This window comes from Salvelinus alpinus, chromosome 13 (assembly GCF_045679555.1).
Source record: "Salvelinus alpinus chromosome 13, SLU_Salpinus.1, whole genome shotgun sequence".
NCBI classification, from domain to species: domain Eukaryota; kingdom Metazoa; phylum Chordata; class Actinopteri; order Salmoniformes; family Salmonidae; genus Salvelinus; species Salvelinus alpinus.
The window spans coordinates 2,752,080-2,760,185 of NC_092098.1; the positions used below are offsets into that span (position 1 = coordinate 2,752,080).

The 8,106-nt window shown below is 52.1% G+C and overlaps 1 long non-coding RNA gene across 1 annotated transcript; it reads right to left on the reverse strand.

Annotated features, from left to right (window-relative positions):
- Positions 1-532: 532 nt before the first annotated feature.
- LOC139536813 (uncharacterized) lies at positions 533-1,807 on the reverse strand. Its single transcript, XR_011667400.1, has 2 exons — positions 1,647-1,807; positions 533-960 (listed from the first exon to the last, which is right to left on the reverse strand). It is a non-coding gene; the product is annotated as an uncharacterized lncRNA (long non-coding RNA).
- Positions 1,808-8,106: the final 6,299 nt, after the last annotated feature.

An 8,106-nucleotide genomic window follows, 5' to 3' on the forward strand; every position in this document is an offset into this window, starting at 1 on the left:
TCCGGGATTCCTCAAAGGTGAGGTGGGAATCGAGTACGAGCGTCGGCGACAGGGAACAGACTCCCTCTCCCTCCTACATTCCCGTATCTGCCTATCGATCCGGATGGTCAAGGCTATGAGGGAGTCGAGGTCCAGGAGGCGGATAGTACAGTTTTCAGATAATTTATTATAAACACGGTGCAGGCAAAGGGCAGGTCGAGGACAGGCAGAGGTTTGTGATCAGGTCAGAGTCAGGCAGGTACAGGACGGCAGGCAGTCTAGGCTACTACTGAATAACGAGGCTACTACTTTCAGCATTTAGTTTGTAGTATTTTGGTAAGACAGTTGTGTGTAGGGCTGCATTCAAATAGGTTGTTTGTAACAGGTTAATTACCTTATCTATCTTGTAGCCCATATTTATTAGCAAAACAGCCTTGCTTTAGTGTGAAGGGCTCTGTCCATTGTGCTCTTACAGCAGAGTGGAGATAGGCTACATATTTCGCGTCAACCTACATGTCACTTCAAAAGCACTCAATGAACTCTGAGTCTCGGCATTTGAACATTGTGTTTATTGTGGTGTAGCGTGATGTAAGCAGAATTCAATATCATTCCAATGCAAGAACCCCCCAAAATGTTGACCCCTCGCCAATTTCACTGCCCCCTTAGTCACTTTATCCTGGCGCCGGGTGTGAGTTCCACTCCATTGAGCAGCACACCCACGCTGGCGGGACAGACCTGCAGGTAGACCGCCAGCCAGGAACGGGCCATACTGATTGAACAGCCGAAGCCGACATTGAGGCATGGCACCTTTTCATTGGGGGAGAGCAGCGCATGCTCCTCCTCTTTGCACAGGTGGAAGAGGGCACCACACAGCAGGTGTCAGGGGATGAGCACGCAGGACACAGAGATATCCACAGGGCCTTTCAGGGCCAGCTGAAACAGCTGTCACAGTCGCGTGACGGCGGGGCGGGAAGGACGAATCTTTGGGGAGGGTGAGACACAGGCAGAGAGGGAGGGAGAGGGAAAAAGGTAAGAGAGTAACTTCCTCTTTTATGATTGTCTTTATTTGGTTTCAATAGCTATTGATTTTAGTTAATTTTGAGTTAAAATGAATTTCATGTGAATATCCTGGAAAATACACTCTGGCTAGGAGCCAGACTACACTGAATAGTTCTAATAAACACCTCGAATACAGAACCTACAGTAAATCAACCCTGGTCCTGGAGAGCCGTGGTGTGTGCAGGTTTTTGTCCCAAACCAACACTACACACCTGATTCAAATAATCAACTAATCATCAAGACCTTGCTTGATCTGGTGTGTTAGTGCTAGGCTAGGACAGAACCCTGCACATGCTGCAACCAGGGTTGGGGCATTGTCTTGCATCAGATAGTGTGTCGAACCGAGTGATGAACGTCGCATAGGAGTGAACACCATCTGAACGTAAGACAACGGGGTTGGGGTCAATTCCATTTAGATTCAGTCACTTCAGGAAGTAAACTGAAATTCCAATTCCATTGTGTTTCAGTGCTTTTCTCAGATTTTTTTTATTTATTGGAACTTCCGTTTACTTCCTAAATAGGCTGATTTGAAATGCAATTGACTGCAACCCTCCAGAACCAGGAGATCAGAACAGTGTACTTACTAATCTGACAGAGTGTTGTCTTACCAGGATATCAATGCTAAAGAGTCTTTCCTCTTGTCTCTTTGTCTCCTCTGAGGCTGAGTTGCAGTTAGTCACCTAGTCAGTCACAAAGTCAGTCAAACAGACAGTCGGTTAGTCAGTCTGTCAGCCTTGCATGGGTTACAGTCCTGAATTTTGTTACGACATTTACCAGGGCAGTGATAAATTTAGCCAGGTTGCATTCTGGTCTGCAGGGTGAAGGGGGTTTCTCTCTGGAGCAGTGGAGTCAGGTTACACAGTGAGACAGACAGAAGGAAACCACAAAACACTGCAGAGATTTCATTGGTGCATTATAGATCCAACATGGATGTCATGTTGTCAGTCAGTTCATTGTGTCTGTAATGGTCAGTGTCAGTCTGTCTTCTCAAGGTGAAAACTGTCATGGTGGAAGGCAGGCAAGCCTTCCTGGGTTGGGCAGAGTTGTCTGACATATTGCTTACACCCATCCAGTTGCTTTCAGCTCTACAAGGGGCCATCAGGACTTGTCTGAGGGGTAGGGCTAGACTATACTCAGAGGCAGTGGCGGCTGGTGGGAGGAGCTATAGGAGGATGGGCTCATTGTAATGGCAATAAATTGAACGGAGTCAAACATGTGGCTTCCATATGTTTGATGTGTTTGATACCCTTCCATTTATTTCATTCCAGCCATTACAATGAGCCCGTCCTCCTATAGTTCCTCGCACCAGCCTCCGCTGCTCAGAGGATATGTCTGAGAGTGGGAGGTAAGAGTTGGTATCCAACTGGATCAATCATAGCTTTACTTTTGCACACATTTCTTTGTAAACAGCCACTTTGAGGACACTGTGTTGTATATGGAGGAGTGTTACTCAAATAGACTTAGTTAGATTGCACATCTTTGTATCTGTCCCATTAAGGCATACGCGAGGGCATGGGCAGCGCCATTAAGGCCATCTCCATTTTGAAGTAGTCCATTTTCTTCTTCTAGCCTTCTTGTTTTTATAAGAAACATGAATGTGTTGGAAATTCCAAATAGTCAAATTACACACAACACCGACACACACACTTTTCACAGTCCCCAGGTCCAGAACAAATTCAAGGAAAGTACAATATTATAACAGAGCCATGAGTGCATAGAACTCACTTCCATCTTATGTAGCGCAAGTAGCGCAAACACCTCATGGCACAATGCCTCTCCCCCATGTGAGCTACTTGTTGTGTGTATATACTGACATCTATGTGAAACTGATAGACACACACACACACACACACACACACACGTTAATGTTTTTAAATCTATGTAAATTGTAAATTATTTTGTTTGTAATGTCTTTTTCGTTATGTGCCAATCCCAGTAAGACTAGCTGTCACCATCGGCGTCGGCTAATGAGGATCCTAATAAATCTAAATTTAAATCAAATTCTACTACTTCTATGAGTTGATAAACAAATTGAAAGGGTGCATACTGCCACCTAGAGTGTGTTGTTTGAACAGGTATAAAGCCAAGATTGGCGATTTCCTGACACCTGCAGTTATGGAGTGTTTGCTCACAAGTATATTCACTGGAGGTATACTCACTGGCTGTTTGCAGCCTGGAGCAGCTGGACCACATGGCCAGCCCCTCTTCTTGAGTGCTCCACTCGCTGCGCGCGGTTCATCTGTATCTTCCGCCTGTGGTTTGTCGTGCTTGTGTTTCATTAGCGTTACACTACATTAGCGTTACAATTTATCCCTCACCGAGTTCCTATTCCTCCAAGCGGGTCACGACATAAGCTTTCCCAGGGCGTCGGACCCCTGCTAAGTGGCCTTGTTGGCTTGGCTGAGTTTATGGCTTCCCTTTGTGACAGGTGTGACGGTGACATCCCCTTGGAGATCCGCATACCTCATGTATGCACTGCCAGGGTTTCAGCCACGTGGAGAGGGCGGTGAAGTGTCCTACTAGATGCCTGTTTTGTGTGGTGTTCTCAGAACGCCGGCACCTGGCGAGATTGGAGGCCAATGCGTGAGTAGGTCAGCCAGGCTGGGGACAAGCTGCCTCCCTCAGGAGTGGTGCGCCACCGAGCTGTTAGTCCCTCTACTGGGCCCAGTACCCCCCCAGGAAGTGTGGCCGGAGCCACCGCATTCAGAGCCCATCTGCTGCCAGTCCTGGACGGGGTGGGAGTCGGACCTCTGGGACCACCTTGAACGGAAGGCGCATGCCCTGCGTCAGGAGGTTGATAGCGTCGATGGCGACGACAGCTGTTACCTGTTGGGCAATGATAGGCTGTTCCTGAGGGACGATGATGGCACTGTTCCCCACATGAGCGGAGTTACCAGGCTGACAGGCCATCAGAAAGCCGGCGGTGGGGCTTCATCGTCCCCAGCAGCTCGAGAGGCTATGAGGGGCCTACTCACTCGGGTAGCCACTGCACTGGACATCAAACTGGTGGACAGTGATGACTCTTCATCTGTCCTCATCTCTGCTGAATTCTGCGAGGCCTTGCAGGAGAGCTGAGCCTCTGCCAGGGGGCGCTTCAGACTCACAGCAGAGACTGGACCATGGAGTTATGTGGCGGGTGCAGAGTCACTCAGCCTCCGGGAGTACCCGACCATGGACACCATGATAGCTGCCATGGTCCTCCCGTTACGGGAGATTATAGGGCGGAACCTGCGACTCAAGCCAGGACCCCCCTGGGGGTCTTTGGGGCAGACTTGAAAGCCACATATGGGTCCCTCTGCTCTCTCGGCCACCTTACCAATGTTACCATGCTGCTGCAGGCCTACCTGCAGACTCGGAGGAGCTCCTCCGGAAAGCGATGGAGGTGTCTCGCCTGCTTTTCCTGCTCCAGAGGGATGTGGCCCGCTCCAACGGACGGGCTATGGCGCAGGTGGTTACCTCCCGGCGCCCTCTCTGACTGGCCCAATCCCTTCTGCCAGCTGCTCTCCAGAGCACATTTGCCACTCTCCCCATCACCCCAGGGTTGACCTTTGGCACAGCGGTTAATGACATTCTGGAGCAGACCGATAAGGTTCTTAGGGACCGGGAGACCCAGAGACAGTTCATGCCGCCTCCTCAGGCCCCGGGTCCAAGACAGGCACGACCGTCGCCACCCACCTGCACCCGAATGACGGTGGGGTCCTTCTCCTGCCTCCTCGCCTCGTGCTGAGGAAAGACAGCGGGGAGTGGCACAGCGTGCGGTGGAACAACAACCTGTCAACCGTCACTGCCATAGGGACGTGCCTGGGGGACCAGGCGCTCGGGGCACCAGAGGAAAGGCGGGCTCCGGCAGGACCCCTGACACACCCTTCCCCAGCCTCGGCTGCTTCTCCTGGTCTCAAAGGGCAAAGTGGGATGAGTGTGTGGAGTCCCCATGGCTACCGAGGGGTACCGACTCCAATTTTGGTCCAGGCCCCGTCCTTCAGGGGCCTTCGTGTCACCACGGTGGCCGACCCCCAGAAGAAAACCCTGCGCCTGGAGATCTCCTCACTCCTGGACAAGGGTGCCATCCGCAGGATTGAGAGTTCAGAACGTCTAGGTGGATTCTACTCAAAAAGAGAAGGGTTTCGACCAATTCTGGACCTCTGCAACCTCAATAGGTACTTAAAGGTACTGAGGTTCCACATGCTGTCCCCAACCCACGTGTTGCAGGCCGTGTCCAGGGACCAGTCGTTTGTGACTCTGGGCCTGAGGGATGCGTATTTCCATGTTCCTGTTCACCCAGCTCATTGGCAGGGCTTACGAATTCATGGTTCTTCCCGTCAGCCTCTCCTTGGCACCCCGCACTTTCACAAAGTCCATGGACACTGTCCTGGCACCTCTCACATCCCGAGGGTTGTTGATCCTCAATAACCTGGATGATTGGCTGATTTGTGCCCCAACCAGGACCCAGGTCCCGTCAGACAGAGACATGCTCCTGACCCACATCGGCGGGATGGGCATTACTGTAAACGACAAGAATAGTAATCTGACGCCCACCCAGAGGGTGGCCTTCATTGGCATGGAACTGGACTCAGTCCGCATGAGAGCACGCCTGCCCACCAGAAGGGTTCAGGCGATCTTGTCTTGCCTCGACCACTTTCGGCAGGGGCGGATGGCATCCGTCCTAACTTGCCAATGCCTGTTGGGCTTGCTGACGGCGGCCTTGTTGTTGATTCACCTGGGCCTGCTCCATCTCTGGCCTCTTCAACGGTGGTTCGACTCCCACCGGCTGCCCCGGAAGCACCACCATCACCACCAGCTGCGGGTGACCGCACAGTGCTTCTGGGAATTGTTGAGGTGGCACTGTCACTCCTTTCTCTCATGTGGGGTGGATATGCTGAGGATGTGCTGCGGGAGCTGGTCAGCACAGACGCCTCCCAGTTTGGCTGGAGGGGTGTGACCAAGGGCAGGTCAGCCAGCGGCTGTTGGCTATCCCCTTTTTGCAGCAGGCACATCAACACACTAGAGCTCCGAACTGTACTGCTGGCCCTGCAGTCTGTCCTTCCACATCTGAAGGGAAGACATGTCCTGGTGAGAACGGACAACACCATAGTAGTGGCTTACATCAACCATAAGGGTGGACTGAGGTCGCACCACCGCCATCTTATGGCACGGGAGCTCCTTCTCTGGGCTCAGGGACATCTAGCATCTCTACGTACCTGGCATCCTGAATGTGGCAGTGGATATGCTCTCGAGGGAGGACCTGCCACCTTGGGACTGGAGCCCACATCCCCAGGTGGTGCAGCACCTGTGGTACAAGTTCGAGAGGGCGCAGGTGGACCTGTTTGCCTCCCTGGACAAATCACACTGCCCCCTGTGGTACTCCATGTCGGAGCCACCAGGGCCTCTAGTCTTGGATGCTCTGGCTCACGATTGGCCAGGGCTGTAGCTTACGCATTCCCCCGTTTTCCCCTGATCCAGGCTGTGCTGGACAGGACCAGGTTGGCAGAGCATCGTCTGCTTCTGGTGGCCAAATACTGACCCAGACGACCCTGGTTCAGCCTTCTCTTGTTGCTGTTGTCTGGAACACCTTATCAACTTCCCCTGAGACCGGACCTGCTGTCTCAGGCCGGGGGAACTCTGTGGCATCCGAGGCCACAGGGGCTTGGCCACTGAATGGCACCAATGGTCCATGTTAGGACTACAGGAGGGTGTAATGAACACCATGCAGAATGCAAGGGCACCGGCTACAACCGCGGCATACCAGTTGCACTGGCTGTTGTTCTGCTCTTGGTGCACTGGTATTGAGGTTGTGCCCGAGTCATGCGGGGAGCAGTATGTCCTCCAATACCTGCAGTCTCGCTTGTATGAGGGCTTGACAGCCTCTACACTGAGAGGGTATTTGGCCGCTATATCTACCATGTGGGGTGGATGGACAGGCCAGTGGGGCGCCGTCCCTTGGTCTCCAGGTTTATGAAGGAGGTTCGTCGCCTGCGTCCAGCTAGGACCCACTCAATGGCGAGCTGGGATCTGGATGTGGTCTTGGCAGCTTTGGCAAAGCCCCCTTTCGAACAGTTGGAGTCAGCCTCCCTGAAACACCTCTCTATGAAGGTGGCTTTCTTTGTAGCGATTACTTCCATGAAGAGGGTGGGTGAGCTCCATGCTCTTTCAGTAGGTTCTGAGTGCTACCGGATGGACCCCGGGGGGAGTGTATTTCTCCGCCCCAACCCTTCATTCCTCCCAAAGGTTCTGTCAGACAGGCATGTGAACGTCCCTTTTATCCTGTCTGCTTATGACTCCCCGGCATTGACTCCCCGGCACAGTCTGGCATGCTGTGCCCTGTGAGGGCACTGGCTGCCTATGTGGAGTGGACACGGTCAGTGAGAACAACAGACCAGCTCTTTGTCTGCTATGGTGAGAGAGTGGGCTGGGCTATCAAAGGACTGTGCCGGGACCCCCCTTCCACATTGACGGCCCCTGCGTCTCGGGTCCCGCGCTGGGACTTTGCCGCTGGCTGGCCCTCTAGCACCGACTAATCTGGTATGGGTATACCAATATATTGGAGTGATCCAGTATAGTGAAACATAACGAAGGTTGCGCATGTAACCATGGTTATGTGAGTAATTTGGATCACTCCAATCCTCTACGGTGCTAGAGGCACCTCAAAAATGATGTAGAGAATGTGTGTACATGGGAGTAAATCTGTAAATCCTCACCTCGCGGATGTATCCCTCTGCCGCAGAGTGATACCAATATATTGGAGTGATCCAAATAGCTCACATAACCATGGTTACATACGTAACTTTTGATCCTTCCTTAAGCCTTAGTCCCACCCAGTTGACTAATTTAAAATGGTGGAAGTCCTCAATGGCAATGTCCATGCAAAAACAGGTTATTTCCAAGTAGGGATCTCTATCGCTATGGTTCCTCACAAGTTTCTCCCTATCACTCAGTCGCACTGGTTGGTTGAATAACTGAGTTCTCAACTGACCCAGGGTCAGCCCTTGTCTGGTAACCAGAGCATGTTTTTGAACAGGCTGTGTAGCATTTCTCAGTCAGCACGTTGGCCTATTTATAGCACTAACACAT